The sequence below is a fragment of the Podarcis melisellensis genome (assembly GCF_964234715.1).
Source record: "Podarcis melisellensis genome assembly, chromosome: 5".
NCBI lineage: Eukaryota > Metazoa > Chordata > Lepidosauria > Squamata > Lacertidae > Podarcis > Podarcis melisellensis.
In genome coordinates this window covers 33,789,384-33,806,235 of record NC_138537.1, presented here as the reverse complement: position 1 = coordinate 33,806,235, position 16,852 = coordinate 33,789,384, and the positions used below count along the sequence as shown (strand labels likewise).

Below are 16,852 nucleotides of genomic sequence, written 5' to 3'. Positions count from 1 at the left end.
AGTTGAAATAATGCCAAAGATCCATCTGTGGCAAATAGTTACATGAGAGGAATTTTAAACAGCCCACAGCAAAAGGGGGGAAAAGTTTGTATGCAACTATTTATACCTAATGAGCCAGTTCAGACATCATGATGAACCATAGTTCACTGTGATGGGAATGAATGTTAGTGGGCCTTTGGCTCTCACACTCTCTTCCTCCTCCACCAAGTGCAAGAAGATAGGCAGGTTTGGCTTCCATTAAAATAATAATAATAATTTAACTGCAGCTTCTTGTTTTGTTATCTTTAACTATTGTTTGTTTGAAACAATACAACTTCAAAATCATTTTGATGAAGGAGAGTATAAAAATATTTTAAACAAGAAAGTTGAAATCTGTAAAGTTGATTTAAATCTGTAGAGTAGAACTGTAGAGTTGGAAGGGACCCCAGGGGTCATCTAGTCCAACCCCCTGGAATGCAGGAATCTCAACTGAAGCATCCAAGACAGATGGCCATCCAACCTCTGCTTAAAAACCTCCAAGGAAGGAGAGTCCACAACCTCCTGAGGGAGACCATTTCACTGTCAAACAGCTTTTACTGTCAGAAAGTTCTTCCTGATGTTTAGTCGGAATCTCCTTTCTTGTAACTTGAAGCCATTGGTTCGGGTCCTACCCTCCAGAGCAGGAGAAAACAAGCTTGTTCCCTCTTCCTTGAGATATCTGAAGATGGTTGTCATATCATATGTGATAGGTAAATGTGACAGGTAAATTTAAAAGTGTTGGTAGAAACACACTTTTTGTTCAGAGAATCACGCAACTGTTTGTTTTAATGTTTGTAGTTTCTGCAAGTACATTTTCTTGCGTGTTTATGCATTTATATACAAAATAGTATACAGTTTATATATAAAACAATAGTTTGGAACTTTTCTATTTTAACTTTGCTTGAGTTGCTGCACTTGATGATGTAAACTCACCTCACATTTTAATACAGTAGAGAAGTATTCTACATGATGCTGCATTGAAAAACTGCCAAATATTCCTAGTCAACTGTGTATTTCTTTAAAAATATATGTTTTACTTTTTTCTGAAGATACCATAATACATAATAATCACATTTTCTACATAATTTGTGCTTGTGAGTTGCAGTATTTGGTAGGGGTGTCTATCACCTTCATGTGCAGTACAAATTACGAAGCAAATAGGAGTGACTGCATCATTAATAAGGAATCTCAAGGTGGATCAGGGCCTTGCTAAAGTTGTTCTGTGAACTCGGGTGCCCCAAACCACTGCCTTCTTCAATTTAAAGTGACCAAACTGACTAGAGAAAGACCCTAAACTTGAGTAGGGGAGCGTGTGTGTTTGGCCTGGGTGGGTGGGGGGTGGAATCTTTCATTTTGTTGAACAGGTCTATGTTTTAACCACAGTGAATTATTTTCACAGGGCACTCCGAACACAGTGATTTGAGGGAAGGGTGTTGGTGCCCTTCTGAATCACTGTCTCTTTCATAACAGTTAAAAAAAATCAATACTTCAATCAATTTGTGTTCATTCTTAGTTTGTAAACCTTTAAGAGAGCTCAGTACAGTGGTGCCCCGCTAGACGAATGCCTCGCAAGACGAAAAACCCGCAAGACGAAAGGGTTTTTCGGTTTTTGCGACGCTTCGCTAGACGATTTTCCCTATGGGCTTGCATCGCAAGACGAAAGCCCATAGGGAAATCTCGGGGACCTTTTTTTAAATGCTGGCGGTGGGGAGAAAAGCCTTTTCCCCCCCTCCGGACTTCAGAAGAGGTCCAGGAAGGCCGGCGGGGGCGAAAGGCTTTGCTCCCCACCGCCAGCATTTTAAAAGCGTCCGGGATAGCAGGGAAGCGCTTCCCGCTATCCCGGACGGCTTTTGAAGGCAGGCAGGCTTTTGAAGGCAGGCCCTGCCTGCCTAACCGGGGGCTTTTAAATCGCCCCGGGACTGTCCGGGGCGATTTAAAAGCCCCCGGACGGCTTTTGAAGCCTCCCCCCGCCGCCCGGCTTCGGGGCATCGTCCCGATGCCGGGCGGTGGGGCAGGAACGCCTCCCCCAGCCGCCCGGCATCGGAACGATGTCCCGAAGCCGGGCGGCCGGGCGGGAAAGCCTTTGTCCCCCCTGCCTGCCTTCCCAGGGGCTTTTAAATCGCCCCGGACAGCGGAGAAGTCCTCCGCTGTCCCGGGCGATTTTAAAATGCCGCCCGCCAGAAGAGGTCGGGGGAAGGCTTTTTCCATAGGAACGCATTAATTGATTTTCAATGCATTCCTATGGAAAACCGTGCATCGCAAGACGAAAAACTCGCAAGACGAAGAGACTTGCGGAACGAATTAATTTCGTCTTGCGAGGCACCACTGTATAGGATCGTTCCAGGTTACTTCAATTCTGTTTCCGTTTTCACATGATTTATTTGTTCCTTTTTATTTCAGTCCCTTTCTATTTTCCAACAAATACCATTTACTTATTTTTTATTCCATTCTTATTTATCTTTAGGCTTCTGCAATCTTTTATTAGAGTCCCCATCCCACACAAACTGCCGTGTGTGTTGCTTTTCATTCATTTAAAATGTTATTTCTCCCAGTTTTAGTTTGCTAGTTCAAGGCTTCATTCTCCTGCCTCCAGTTTTAAGATGCCTGTGATTCCATTACATTGAGTCCTTCCTGGTGAGTATTATTAATTTCTATTAAAGCTGTCTTCTTACTTTTCTAGGTCTAGTATCTTCACATAAAAAGGTAAAGGTAAAGGTACCCCTGCCCGTACGGGCCAGTCTTGACAGACTCTGGGGTTGTGCGCCCATCTCACTTAAGAGGCCAGGGGCCAGCGCTGTCCGAAGACACTTCCGGGTCACGTGGCCAGCGTGACATCGCTGCTCTGGCGAGCCAGAGCCGCACACGGAAACGCCGTTTACCTTCCCGCTGGTAAGCGGTCCCTATTTATCTACCTGCACCCGGAGGTGCTTTCGAACTGCTAGGTTGGCAGGCGCTGGGACCGAGCAGCGGGAGCGCACCCCGCCGCAGGGATTCGAACCGCTGACCTTTCGATCGGCACGTCCTAGGCGCTGAGGCTTTAACCCACAGCGCCACCTGCGTCCCTGCATCTTCACATACACAGATCCATACTCAGCTATGGAAGTACAATCCCAGTTGTGCTGCTCATTGCCAACCCATCATTACCCAATTATCCAGGGGCACCACCTTGTTGCCACCAGTTTCCAGACTGATTTCTATTTAACCCACCCCCACAAGATAAAGTCTGCCCTTGTAGGAAAACCACTACACCTATTCTACTGAAAATGGCAGACTTTGGGATGTAGCCAATGCTTCAGCTCTTTGCATACAAATAATTTCCCCACCTGTTCCCTCCAGTCCCCTCTGCACCCTCAAAATCAGCACTGGGGGGCTGGGGAGAGCAGGGGCATAAGAGGAAACAAAAGTCCTGCATTGGATACAACTCTTTATCCCTTCAGAGAGGCCAACAAATTGCCTGCAAATTGCATCCAATTCTGTGAAAAAAAGTAAAGGTTAGAAAAAATTGTCAAGGTTCCCTGCACGCACACAAAAACCCTGCAGTTTGACTGGCCCAGGAAGAGCTCTGTTGCCTTCAAGTTCCATCCATTTCTGTTTTCAGATTACCTGTTTCAGTCAATAGGATGGGAGAAACAAGACTTTTGGATTTAAGACATATGATGCAGACTTGAATAACAAGCCAAATCAGAAAGACAGTGGATTCAACACAGTTCAAGTTGTTTTGTAACACAACAGATACAACGTGAATCCTGTGGCGGGTGCATACCACCAGCGTTTATGGTTAACTTAGGTAAAAGATGGCATATATTGAATATCATTTAACAGAATGCCATTTTAAGACAGTGAATTGAATAATCTTTGGCCCCTGCCAGGTCTAAGGCTTAGATCACAAGGCCACAATCCCACATACGCTCACCTTGAAGTAAGCCACACAGAACACAGTGGGACTTTCTTCTGAATTAACATGCACAGAACTGTGTCATATGTACTATGGCCTAGTTCCTGGAGTGTTAGGTCCCATCCAGTTCAACAGAAGTTCCTAGTGGGTATAGGAAGCAGACTTATTATGCCAAGCCATTGGGACATTTAGCTCAGTACTGTTTATTGTTGATTGGCAGAAGCTCTCCAGGATTTCAGGCAGGAGTCTCTACCAGCCCTACCTGGAGATTCCAAATATTGACTGCATGCAATGCACATGCTCTCCTATTGAGCTATGGGCCTTCCCCAAGTGATCAGGTTTGTAAGAGACTTTTACTTCAGCATGGCTCATCAATGCAGTGTGTTTACCGGAAGGCATTATGTGTTTCACAGTGGAAGAGCTACCGGTATACTGTACACTGTTTCTCTGAAGGAGGGTATAAATAATTAAAAACAAAATGGCTTAACATTGAGCGGAAGCCCCTGCCTTTGTTCTGCACATCCCTTTTAAAGTACTCTTTAGTTTGCTTCCTAATTATTCTATTAAGAGTATGCATGGCATGCTCAGTAATTCGTAGCACTTCTCATTTGCTCTAATACAATAGAAAGAGATGCTGTAATGCCTTTTGGAACAGCATGCATCTGTATAGGTCAACTGCAGTTCAGGGGGTCAAGTTGTCAATGAATCAGTGTTCACAATGCTTATCCCAAACATGCAGAACCCACGTTATCTCAAAAAACTCACATGATCCATTATAAAGTTGATCTTAATAATGGTTTCTTTTCCTGGCACTTTGTACCAATTTTCAACATGACTACCTGACTCAGTCAGTAATGTAGTATCGCCCCTTTTCTAGCAACTTATAACTGTAATTAAATTTAAGCCATAATAGAATCTGGGAATGAAAATGGGGCAGAACTGCGGGGGGGGGGGGGGTTAGCTCATCTCTATTGAAGAGAGGGGCTCAATTATCAACATTTCTACCCAGATGCAAAACTGTAAAAGGAGGCACATGATTTCCAATTCTTTTGTATCATAAAAGTAGATAAATATATGTTTTTCATATCTTCAGATTTTTGTTCTAATTACGTTGTTTCATTCATCACTGCTATCTATGATTTACTGTTAGAGATAATTTAAAGGTGTTACTACACTGCTGATATGAAAAGTCTCTTAACATACAAAAAAGACACTTCTGTTCTAAAGTCTCCCACCACAGTGCAGGTTCTCAGTTGAGTGTCCTTGAAGTTCTCCAAATCTTAGATTCCTCTGTCTCAGACCATTCACAATCCCATGGCAAATTCACCCCACCAGTCTCTCTTTCTTATCTTTGTAACCCACTCACTCCCTGCCAAAGGAAGTGTGAAAAAGAAAAGGATTTCCCTGGGTTTGAATACCATAATCAATAAATGGTTGGGTCAACCAGAAAATCTCAGGATCCTTGTTGTAGATAATATTGAGCATTAGAGTAACTATTCTAGGAGCTAAGGATATTTTGCGTCTTAGTGAAGAACTGAAGAAAGAGGTGAACCTAAAAAACTGAACATCGGCTGATTTTCCCCCAGTTCAAACTGTTAACCACAGGACCTAAAATTATATTGGCTGCGTCTGAGAAAGAGGTGAGAAGGCAAGGCCCTTTCTGTTGGCTCTGTGGGAGCAAGCTCCCCTATGGCTCCTCCCTGAAATGTTTTCTGCACTGACTGTGAATTACAGTTGGTAATTTAGCTACTTTGTACAATACCTGGAGGCACACCAGATTAGCCTATCTCCAAGCATTCACACAAAGATGAAATCTCAAGTACAGCTGTACACATGAAATATCTTGCACACACAGGTCAGCCTACAAATTTTATCTCTACTGTTGTGTAAGGGCATATTCTTACCAGGCATAATTTCATGACTATGAAAAGTACAGGGCCCATACCTCTCAGGGTCTGAACAAGACATGACGGAACAACCACCCATGAAAAAGGATGTCTCATATGAAAAAACCCAAAAAAACCCCACAAACCCAGACCAAAGGAAATAGTATCTCAAGATGTTGGCAAAATGAGGACCTTGTTTTCAAAACAGCACATTTTGGGCATTTGTTATTTAAAGGTCTTCTTCAGAGGTCAAATGAACAAACAGCCTGCAAATACATCAAATGCAGCCTGCAAATACTTTCTGTTAAATACATCATCTATTCAAATTAGTGGGTGACTGACTGGGTCTCCAGTAAAGGTGATACAAGGTGATACAAAATGATACAATTAAAGTCAGCATGGGGAGCTTGTGCACCTCTAGATGTTGCTGACAATATTAGGCTACATGGAAAACAGGGTAGCCTGGCATCAGGCAACTTCCAACATACTTAATCCTCATGCCCAGTAGCTATATATGTGAAGAAGGCAAACTCTGATAAGACACATGGCTCCCGTGTAATTCCTACTTTGGCCCTCAAATTATCACCCAGTGAACTCTGCCGAACTTCTTTACAATAGGGGACTATTACCACAGCATAGCAGCTTTCATATAGGATGTTCCCCTCAGAGGTAATTAGGAGGAGTTCTTCTTTAGTAACCTTCAACCCTTATCAATGCTTCAAGTATGTTTCATTACAAACCCTGATATTTCAATAAGTGATCACAGACTTTAACAACTACCCTGGAGAAACTAACATACATAACATTAAACATACTGTACATTCTTGGTAAATGAAATGAAGTGACTAACTATTTAATACTTCAAGACCCTGAAGCAGTTTTGTTCTGCTGATGAAATTGGCTGTTGAAATTAAGAACTATTAATAAATATTCTCACCATTGCTTTGCTGTCATTTGGGAAAACTCTATTGCTCCCTCAATTTCCAAATAGCATCTTCAGGATTAAACACATTTATTAAAGAAGCACATTTGTTATATTCTGGAAATTTCTGGACAAGGTGCACCTTTGTTATTTCTTCTCTATGTTACAGTATTTTCCTACATTGTGCCTCTTTTGTATTTTTATAATATTAAAAACATTACACCACACATTCACACTCCTTCTATAAGCAAACACTAATGAAGAGTGGAAACAGTAATATAGACATTCAATACTTTTAAATGAAATATTTTCATTCTTGTTACATTTCATAAGCTTTACACAGCTGCTTAGAACAATGACAGTGTGATTTTGTGGTCAGGGCTGAATTCTGCAGGGCAACTTGATCCTATACATGCTTACTTGGATGTTAATTTCCACAGAGTTCAATGGGACTTACTCCCAAAGTAGTATGCATAGTACTGCAGATTCAGTCTGATCTCTGAATTGTTCAATATTAGCAAAGCTTGCTGTAGTCGAGAGAATATTTGATTTCCTGAGCTATGAAAGACAGCCGTTGACAGGTCCTTCTGCACCATTACACAGAATATCCCCTTCCTGGATAGCAGTGAAGTTAGCTGGCAAGAAATCATTGTTTGAATGTCTGTGGCTACTCTGTCTTTCTCCCTTTATTTGGAGCTTCTGTGATACACGAAACCTCGCTCAGGAGCAAAATACAGTGGAAGCTGTACCACAAGGATGTTTTTCAAGACTTGTAATATTTGGACAGGATAATTCTTATTGAAGAAGATATCTATTATACTGAATAACTGTGAAAGTACAATGTTTGGAGATGTTAAAACAACCACTAGGAATGGTTTTTATTTTATCCAGAAACTTAGATTTCGCAATAACCAACACTGAATAACTTATTGTGCAAGCCTGTCTTTGACCACATGCATTTATAGAATGTATTTAAAAGATTTTTATCCTCCCTAACAAAGATTAAGCTGGTGTACAGCTGGTGTGGCATAGTAGCCAAGAACACAAGCTGGGGGATTGTCTCTCAAATCTCACCTCAACTCCTAGGTAGGATGAAGTAATATTCAATGTAATATTTACCTACATTATAGGAGAGCCCCCCCAAATCTGGTGCCCTCCAGATGTTTTGGACTACCACTACCCACAGGATGGCCAATAGCCATGCTAGTTGAGGCTGATAGGAGTTGCAGTTCAAAACATCTGGATCCCCCAGGCTGGAGATGGTGGTGTAAGGATTTCTGAGTACATTAAGAGTACTCAACACTCCAAGTAATAAAAAAATGCTAAGTATTACTATTACTGAAAACATAAATGGCTTATAAATGATTTTCATGAAGTCTATTCTGTTCTCATACCACCCACTGAAAAATAAACAGGAATTTGACAGTTGCAATCAATATCTCAACATTTAGTTCTAACTACCATGAATACCAACAAGAACATTCCTATTTCTTTGTTCCTTTATGTGTCTAGTATTAGGTCCCAAATTTCACTTTAGCTTTTACTCTCTGACATCTATCCCCAGGTGCTATATATACACAGAGAGATACTTTTCCTGGTTCTTTCAGTTTTTCGGGGGGGGGGGACCCCTGGGAAACAGCCCGTTTCTCCCTAAGTGTTAACCAATTTTTCAGGGAAAAAACTGGGGGGGGGGGGGAGGAAAAAATGGAGGGATGTAGTGTTTACCCCTCCAATTTTCCATTTCTCCCTGGAGCTTCACATCTCTACCACAGGCCTGTTATAACTGCAAGCATCTTCAAACATCTTCAAACAGGAACACAAGCAATTGCTTTTGACAAATACCAATGCACAGCAAAGTCACGTGTTGAGTTAAGACCAGCAAAACCCAGGCACAAATCTACACTTGCTCATTAGGTGATGTTGGGCTAGTCAGAACTATGTATACCATCTAGAGCTTCCTGAGGTACAGGCAGAGGCAGAAATAAAATATTTCATTTAAAGGGGGGGGGGTGGCAGTCACAGAATGCTACTAAATTCTCCTAATAGTTGGTCAACTGAAATCAATTACTCTAAGTTAGTTCATCTACGTCAATGGGTTCACACTGAGTAGGTTTAGCATTTAGCATTGGTGCAACCCACTGTTTACCAGTATCAATTTGTTTTTGTAATTTACACAGGTAACAAATTTGTTGTTTGTGATCTTTCTTTCTATAACTTTAAAGGCTTAAAAACAACAACTTGACCACTCCTTTTTGACTGATCAAATGCCCAATCACCGACCTTCAAGAAGCAAATCAAGGGTATATCTTTTTAAAAGGTAGTATTTTCTTAGCTTTGCCTATCAACACTACATTTACTGGATTGAAAAAGTATCCAGTATGCCAACTGATTTAATGGGGGTCCTCAGTAATTAAGAGCCACAGAATTCTCTTCTATTCAAGCTCTTTAAGTGTCATAAACAGATGTACCCCATAAAAGAAATCAATGCTGAATGAGGAAAATGCATTAAACAAAAACAAAAATGGGTAAATGGAGAATTCAAACCAAAAAAAGCAAACAAGCTGCAATTCATTACTCAGCTGCAGAAAAGTATGAGCAGTAGTTATAAGACAATACAGAAAACTTATTTTATCCTTAGCAGCCTGCCTACCTGAAGTAGAAGAAAAACATTCCCCTATGTATCTTTTATATACCTTGTGAGTTTTGTTTTGTTTCAACTGAAGGGTGAGATTAAAAAATATATAATAATCAATCTCTCCCCCCCCCCAAGATTCCCATTTACAGATGCCATACAAGAATAATCAGGCCTGATAAATATCAAGTTCCTTTAATGACTAATAGGATGAAGTAGTAGGTGGAACTATGACTGTTCCAGAACACTTCCTGTTTACAATTACTCAGAAAATCTCAGGAGCCTAGATTGGAACAGCTGCTTAGCTAGGCCTGAAGAATGGAGGTATCCAGTATGAGATTTCCTGCATTGTGCAGTGGCCCCAAAGTGTGACAATGGGAAATCCAGGTTCATTTCTGCAATCAAACATCTGTCCACACAAACCCAGATGCTACATGGCAGGCACATAACTGTCTCATTTTTGTTTACTGAGAAAATTAGTGGAAAATCAACTTTAGTTGGGTGAGGTCTGCAGCCCCCTGCAGTTATTTTTCTTCTTCTCAAAGTATTGGATGAGTTTTGCAATGTGACACCTGTGCCTTCCCCAGATATTGTTGGGCTACAACTCATATGAGACCCAGAGAGACTGGCCAATAATCAAGGATGATGGAAGCTATAATCCAGCAACATCTTGGGGAGACAGAGTCTTCATTCTTCATGCAACCTCTATTTTGTCTAAGATCTACTGAATTCGGGCAAATTGTTACAGTGCAGACAAATGTTTAAGATAATTAACACAATGGTGTTTTGCCTTAAACAGAGTTAAATTTACAAAAATGTAATAAATTCATGGTTTTGCTTGCCAGAATAAGACTTGTCCCCATGGGACGAGAATAGTAAGCCACTAGCAAAGCCAGCATGCCACAGTTAAAACAGTGACACTGGAGAAGACCTTATACATGATACAGAGGTAAACCATGGTTAGCAACTACACTTTAAACCATTATTCCACATCATCATTTGTGGTTAATGATATTTGTTAAGGACTTATTCTTACCTAAACGAACTGCATAGGGTTTTCTAGCTCTGAGCGAGATTTTTAACATAACAGAAATATGCCCAGTATCTTAAGTTTTTTAAATGACAGACACAAAAGTCCTTTATGCACATTTGTTCTACACATGTGAAGGAAAAGCCAATCCTGTCTCCTGAGTGTTCAAAGATGAAAACAGGGCTCTATGAACATATAGCTGTAGGCACAAAGACACTTATACCATCAGGGGATCTGATCACAAAGGGTCTGTGTTCAAGGAGCTTCATTCCCACCCACGTCTAAACATACAAAAGAAAGGTTTCACCTGCTGATGCAAACCTGCTCCCCTCCCTGTGTGTCTGGAGAGGAAACACTGAGTTTAGGGTTAAAAGCTCTACTCTTTCCAACAGAGCATGCATTAAGAGCTGATCTATAGTAACAGCTACCTAGACTTTTCCTCTAAACATGTTATTAAGAGATAAATAAGTAGCATAAGTATGGAATGGTACCTTGAAAAAGGAAGAGCTTACATTTTTGCTTTTTCCCAGAGAACTCTTCTAATTTCATTCTGGCTATGTAAGCTTATTTGTACAAACCATCTTTTCTCCTGGTTTCCTTGGAAGGCTCTATCAGATGTTCAAAAGTTAGCCTTTAAGAAAAGAAGAAAAAGAAAGGGGAATCGGCATGTTTTCAAAATAATTACATGAAATGAAATTTTAAATTACTGAAACTCCAAATTAGCCCTTAATAAACACACATCCAGCCAAAATACTCTCCCTGAACATTCCACAGTACATCATGTGAAATCTACACAATTTTACTGTTAATAATAATAATAATGGTGGTAATAATAATAATACTGTAAACAGTAATAATATATTCACTAATTTATTGGCTTAGATGCAGGGAAGCCAACAAAGTGCTCTTCAGATGTTGCTGGAACCCAACTCCCCTTAGGCTTGCTCTGGCATAGACAATAAGTGGCACTGCAGTAAACTATTCAACACAAGGAACTGAATGCTACAAAACAGCCTGAATGACAGCTCTGGCAGGTCATGCTCCTGAAGGAAAAGGACTGCTAAGTTCTTACCTGGAGCATGCCCATATACATTCAAAGCAACAGTGGAAAACCTCTAGCCTTCCATATGTTGTGCAACTACAACCCCCGTCATCTCTTACCATTGGCCATGTTGACTGGAGCTCTGCTGAGGGAGGTTAGAGTAAAACAACATCTAGAGGTCTACAGAGGTTCCCCATTTCTGTTCTAAAGGCTCTAAAACACAAAGGTAGGAGCCAACCACTGTGCCTCCTGCCCTGATATTTCATGGGCGCTTTCACCCACCTGCTATGACTGCCTTGGCTCTACATGGTTCTACTACAGCAATATGCAGTGGGATGGATGAGGAGATGACCAGCTGAAAAGAGCAAAAGATGCAGCAGCTGCACACCCTCTTACAGTATCAGAAGTACAAACACTGTATCAGTACAAAGCTTTGCAATCCCAGGAAGGAACTGTACTTTGCCTTAGGTTTGTGGCCAACTACAAGCCTAGTATAGCTATTCAAAGTCAGCTTCAGATAACTTGTGTACTCAAATGACAGATCTCTACTAAGTCATTACACATCAGAAGAAACATACCAGATGTTAAGAACTTCCTTTCAGCCTATGCTAATAAAATTAAATACACAGGATCAGTTAACAGGAAAGGAAGGACATTTCCCCACTATTTTTTGGCAGTGTGGCTCAAATATTGTTTATTATCATCAGGAGCCAGAATCTAGTACGAAAAGAGTATTACAACTGATACACGATTTTGGTCAGGTGGCGGGATTTAAGCTAAATAAACAAAAAACGAAGGTGTTAGGGAAAAATATGACAGATACAGAGTCAGAACGGTTTCAGAGAGAAACAGAATTATCATTGGTGAAAAAGGTAAAGTACCTAGGGGTTAACATAACAGCCAAAAATCTGAGTCTATTTAAGGATAATTATGAAAAATGTTGGTCGGAAATTAAGAGAGACTTGGATAGCTGGGCAAAACTGAAGCTTTCTTTGTTAGGCCGAATTGCTGCTATTAAGATGAATGCATTGCCAAAGATGTTGTTTCTGTTCCAAACATTGCAAATTGTGGACAAAACGGAGTGTTTCCGGAGGTGGCAGAGAGATATTTCCAAATTTGTCTGGCAGGGCAAAAAGCCCAGAATCAAGTTTAAGATATTAACAGATGCGAAGGAAAGAGGGGGCTTTGCCCTGCCAGACTTAAGGTTGTACTATGAAGCCGCAGCTTTCTGCTGGCTAAAAGATTGGCTACTTCTCGAAGACACTGATGTGTTAGACCTGGAAGGTTATAACAATGCATTTGGTTGGCATGCATACCTGTGGTATGATAAGGCTAAGATCAATAAGGCCTTTAAGAACCATATTGTCAGAAAAGCAGTGTTTAATGTCTGGACAAAATATAAAGACTTACTGGAAAATAAAACTCCAAGGTGGCTCTCACCTTTGGAAGCTAAGGCCTGGAAAAGACCCAATATGGAAGCCTACTGGCCAAAATATTGGGAACTGTTAGAAAAAGACGGAGATAATTGGAAATTGCAGAGTATGGAGAAAATGAAGGATAAAGTGCGAGACTGGTTACACTACACTCAGATTAAAGACATTTTTAAAAGTGACAAGAAGTTAGGGTTCCAGGTGGAGAAATCAAAGTTGGAAACAGAATTGTTAGAACCTAAGACTAAGGTACTTTCAAGAATGTATAACTTGCTGCTGAAATGGAATACACAAGACGAAATGGTTAAGTCGGCTATGATAAAATGGGCACAGGACATTGGGCATAACATTATGTTTGAGGACTGGGAAAGGTTGTGGACCACTGGGTTGAACTTTACTGCATGCAATGCTTTGAAAGAAAATGTAATGAAAATGATATACAGATGGTACATGACCCCAGTTAAACTTGCCAAAATATACCATTTGTCTGATAATAAATGTTGGAAATGTAAAGAAAATGAAGGAACATTCTTTCACCTCTGGTGGACCTGCCCTAAAGTGAAGGCCTTCTGGGAAATGATATATAATGAGTTGAAAAAGGTATTTAAGTATACCTTCACCAAGAAACCAGAGGCCTTTCTTCTGGGCATTGTCGACCAGAAGGTGTTAAAGAAAGATAGAACATTTTTCATGTATGCAACAACAGCAGCAAGGATACTACTCGCTAAGAACTGGAAAACTCAAGATCTACCCACACTGGAAGAATGGCAGATGCAACTGATGGACTATATGCAATTGGCGGAGATGACTGGCAGAATCCGAGACCTGGGAGAAGAAAGGATTGAAGAAGATTGGAAGAAATTCAAGATTTATCTACAAAAACATTGTGATTTAGTGGAATGTTAAGAAGGATGCTTGGTTATAAATAATTGGCCATCACTAAAATAGATCAGAATTTGATGATAAGAGAGATTAAGAGAAACAAAATTTGTAGGAGAATTTTTTTTATTGTATTTAAATAAGTGGTTACAAATTTGGAAATAAGATGATAATTTGCTTGACAAAAATTTATCAACGATGCAAGTGGGAGCGGGAGACGTGAGGAAGTCTAAGGATGTTATGAAATTTTGTAAAAACAAAGCAACACTGTTTATTATTATTGTATTTCTTTTCTAAAAACTCCAATAAATATCTATTAAAAAAAAATATATTATCATCAGCGAGGGTACAAGAACTAGGGTACAAATTGCTGCTTCAGCTGTAATCCATTACCTCTGAGTCTACTTATAAGTGCCACCACCAATATCTCCAATAATGACAATGGTAGACAGCAGATAACTTATTGATCCACTAACAGCGAAGGCCATTTATTTATTGTTAAATATATAGTCAGTGAAGATTTCAAATGGTAGCCAAGTAGATATAAAATCTGCAGATGAATCCTACCAAGTTTCATCAATTTCAATGTGCTTTCTCTCAGAGTACGAGACTGCAGCCCTAATTCTTTACATAACAGGTGCTCAGACTGCATTTGCACTTGTGTCTGCACTGTTGCAAAGCAAACTGTTCCACCACAAACCAGACCTGCATCAATAGTAATTATATAGCATCACACCACCCATTTAGGGAAAAATTCCACTGATAGTTATATAGCATTTTACCAATCAATGCAACGCAGACAGCAACATTACAATTTTTCCCTCTGAAATACCCATTTATACGGGTCAGTTTTCCACTGACCTGAAGCACTATGCAGATTGCACAAGTTGGTTGTGCAACTGTATGCATGCAACACGAAGCCCCCACAGATCTGTACTACTGAACAAACAACCTAACTAGTAGCAGACTTTACTGGTTTCAGCAGATGTGGGAAACCTGTGGCCCTCCAGGTACTGTTGTACTGCAGTTCCCATCATCCCCAACCGCTGACCATGCTGGCTAAGCCTGATGGGATTCAAACCCAGGACATCTAGACAGCCATGGATTCCCCATCCCTGAATTACAATCTGCACAAGAGTGGTGCAAGATTCCCAGTTCCGCAATCTCCAACTGCTACTGCTAATACAAGTCCAGTATGAGTCAAAGATTTTAGACAGAGGGGCTATGACCATGTATAGCAGATGATACTCCACAAATCTTCTCTGTGCTGGTTTGTTTGGAAATACATGTTGCTGTTTCCATCCTCCACCACACTGGCATGCACACACAAGCACTCGCATGCGCATGCACACACACACATATCCTCAAACACTCAAAATCTGTCTCAATAATCCAGTTAACACAGAATACTCCAGCAAGTCAAAAAATCTCAAGTATGAAAGAGGAAACACACACCTATGGTAAAATCAGTTGTCAATTTCCTACATTCTTTCCCAAAAGAAAGAGAGAGAGAAAACCCTATACGTATAAGTAAACACATCATATTATGGAACACAGTAGCATGCTATTAATATTATACTTGCATTACAAGGTAAAATGTAAACATTGCTGAAATCTAGCAAGAACTGGTATTATTTTGCATTACCTTTCACAGGGATAAAAAGCTTCCAGTCCATAAAAACCCTTTTAAACTAGTGCAGCAAAGCTTTCACAAATAGGTTCTGCTGCAATCCAACACAGCGGATGAATTCACAGTTAGCTTCTCCTTGCCAAAGAAGAAAGCACTGCAGTCTCTTCTCTACCTTACAAAACCATCCTGAAAGTTAAACTGAAAATAAATCTGAAAGAGCCAGCAGGAGATGAGGGACTAAGCATTAAGGGCTGAAATTTTAGCTCTCAGCACAAACTCCACCAATTTCCATGAGGCTTACATAACAACTAAAAAAAAAAAAAAAAAGAATTCTAGGAAAGATAAGGGTCTGAAACTCAAGCTTTTTAGCTGCAACAGTTTCTTTATCCATGTTCCAGGAAATGTATTGCTTTACCAGCCAATGAGATCATATAATTAGAATATGAAGGGATTATTTCTGTAAACAACAATAAACATTTCACAAGAGTAGGGAAAATGAAATACCATTTAAAATGGGGGCACTCAGACACAACTATTTCACATACGCCAAGAATGTTTTCGTCAACGTATGAGTAATTATTTTACATTTTTTTAAAAAAAGGAATACCTAGCTTTCTGGCTGCAATACACATACAAACTGTACAATGGAAAGACTTGCATTAATCAATGGATAAGATATTTTACTACATTATATAGTCAAGACACATCACTGGTTCTGTTTTAACCACCTTTAGCATTTGTTTACTGATTACTGTATATGCAACAGAGAGAGAGAGAGAGAGAGAGAGAGAGAGATACAAACATTCATCACTACAGCTAAAAAGAACTCTACAGTTTATCCAGAAATAATCCAAAACTACCCACACCCCCATAACCAGAATCAATTTACTGTCTTCACCTGCAGTTTTGCAAAGATTACAAATTCTAATAACATTTTCAGAATGAAACTTCTATTTTCTGTTCTTGCATGATCTTTCAGAGAGCCTTAATTCACTGCTACATTTCTGTTAACATTTTGAAATCGTTTGTGGGCAACAGTTTTCCCTAGTTCCCTATTTATTTCCTGCACTATTTTAGTTTGCATTTAAATAAGTAACAGACAGACTTGGAGAGTCACAAATATTGCCCTATCAATCTTGCTATCAAGCTTTTATCTCCTCAAATTGCTGATCAGTTAAGGCCACATCCACACCATATATTTAAAGCATTATTATACCATGTTAACAATCACGGCTTTCCCCCAAAGAATCCTGGGAACTGTAGTTTGTTAAGGTTACTGAGAGTTGACAGGAGTCCCTTGTTCCCCTCACAAAGCTACAATTCCCAGAGTGGTTTAACAAGCAATCCCTCTTCCCAGGACCCTGGGAATTAGAGCTCTGCAAGAGCAATAAGTAAAGGTAAAGCTACCCCTGCCCGTACGGGCCAGTCGTGTCCAACTCTAGGATTGTGCACCCATCTCACTTAAGAGGCCGGGGGCCAGCGCTGTCC

The 16,852-nt window shown here is 40.3% G+C and overlaps 1 protein-coding gene across 6 annotated transcripts in view; it reads right to left on the bottom strand.

Annotated features, from left to right (window-relative positions):
- Positions 1 to 16,852, bottom strand: part of PIK3CB (phosphatidylinositol-4,5-bisphosphate 3-kinase catalytic subunit beta) — a 103,236-nt gene that overhangs the window by 41,916 nt on the left and 44,468 nt on the right. For 3 of the 6 annotated variants that reach the window (XM_081910340.1, XM_081910339.1, XM_081910341.1), the window contains exon 2: positions 10,875 to 11,014. The exons of 1 other annotated variant lie outside the window; for it this stretch is intronic. The gene's annotated coding sequence lies outside the window, so the exon portion shown is untranslated. Of the gene's footprint in view, positions 1 to 10,874; positions 11,015 to 15,379; positions 15,399 to 16,852 lie in introns of those variants that run through there. 2 more of the 6 variants (XM_081910342.1, XM_081910343.1) reach the window with 2 other exon arrangements.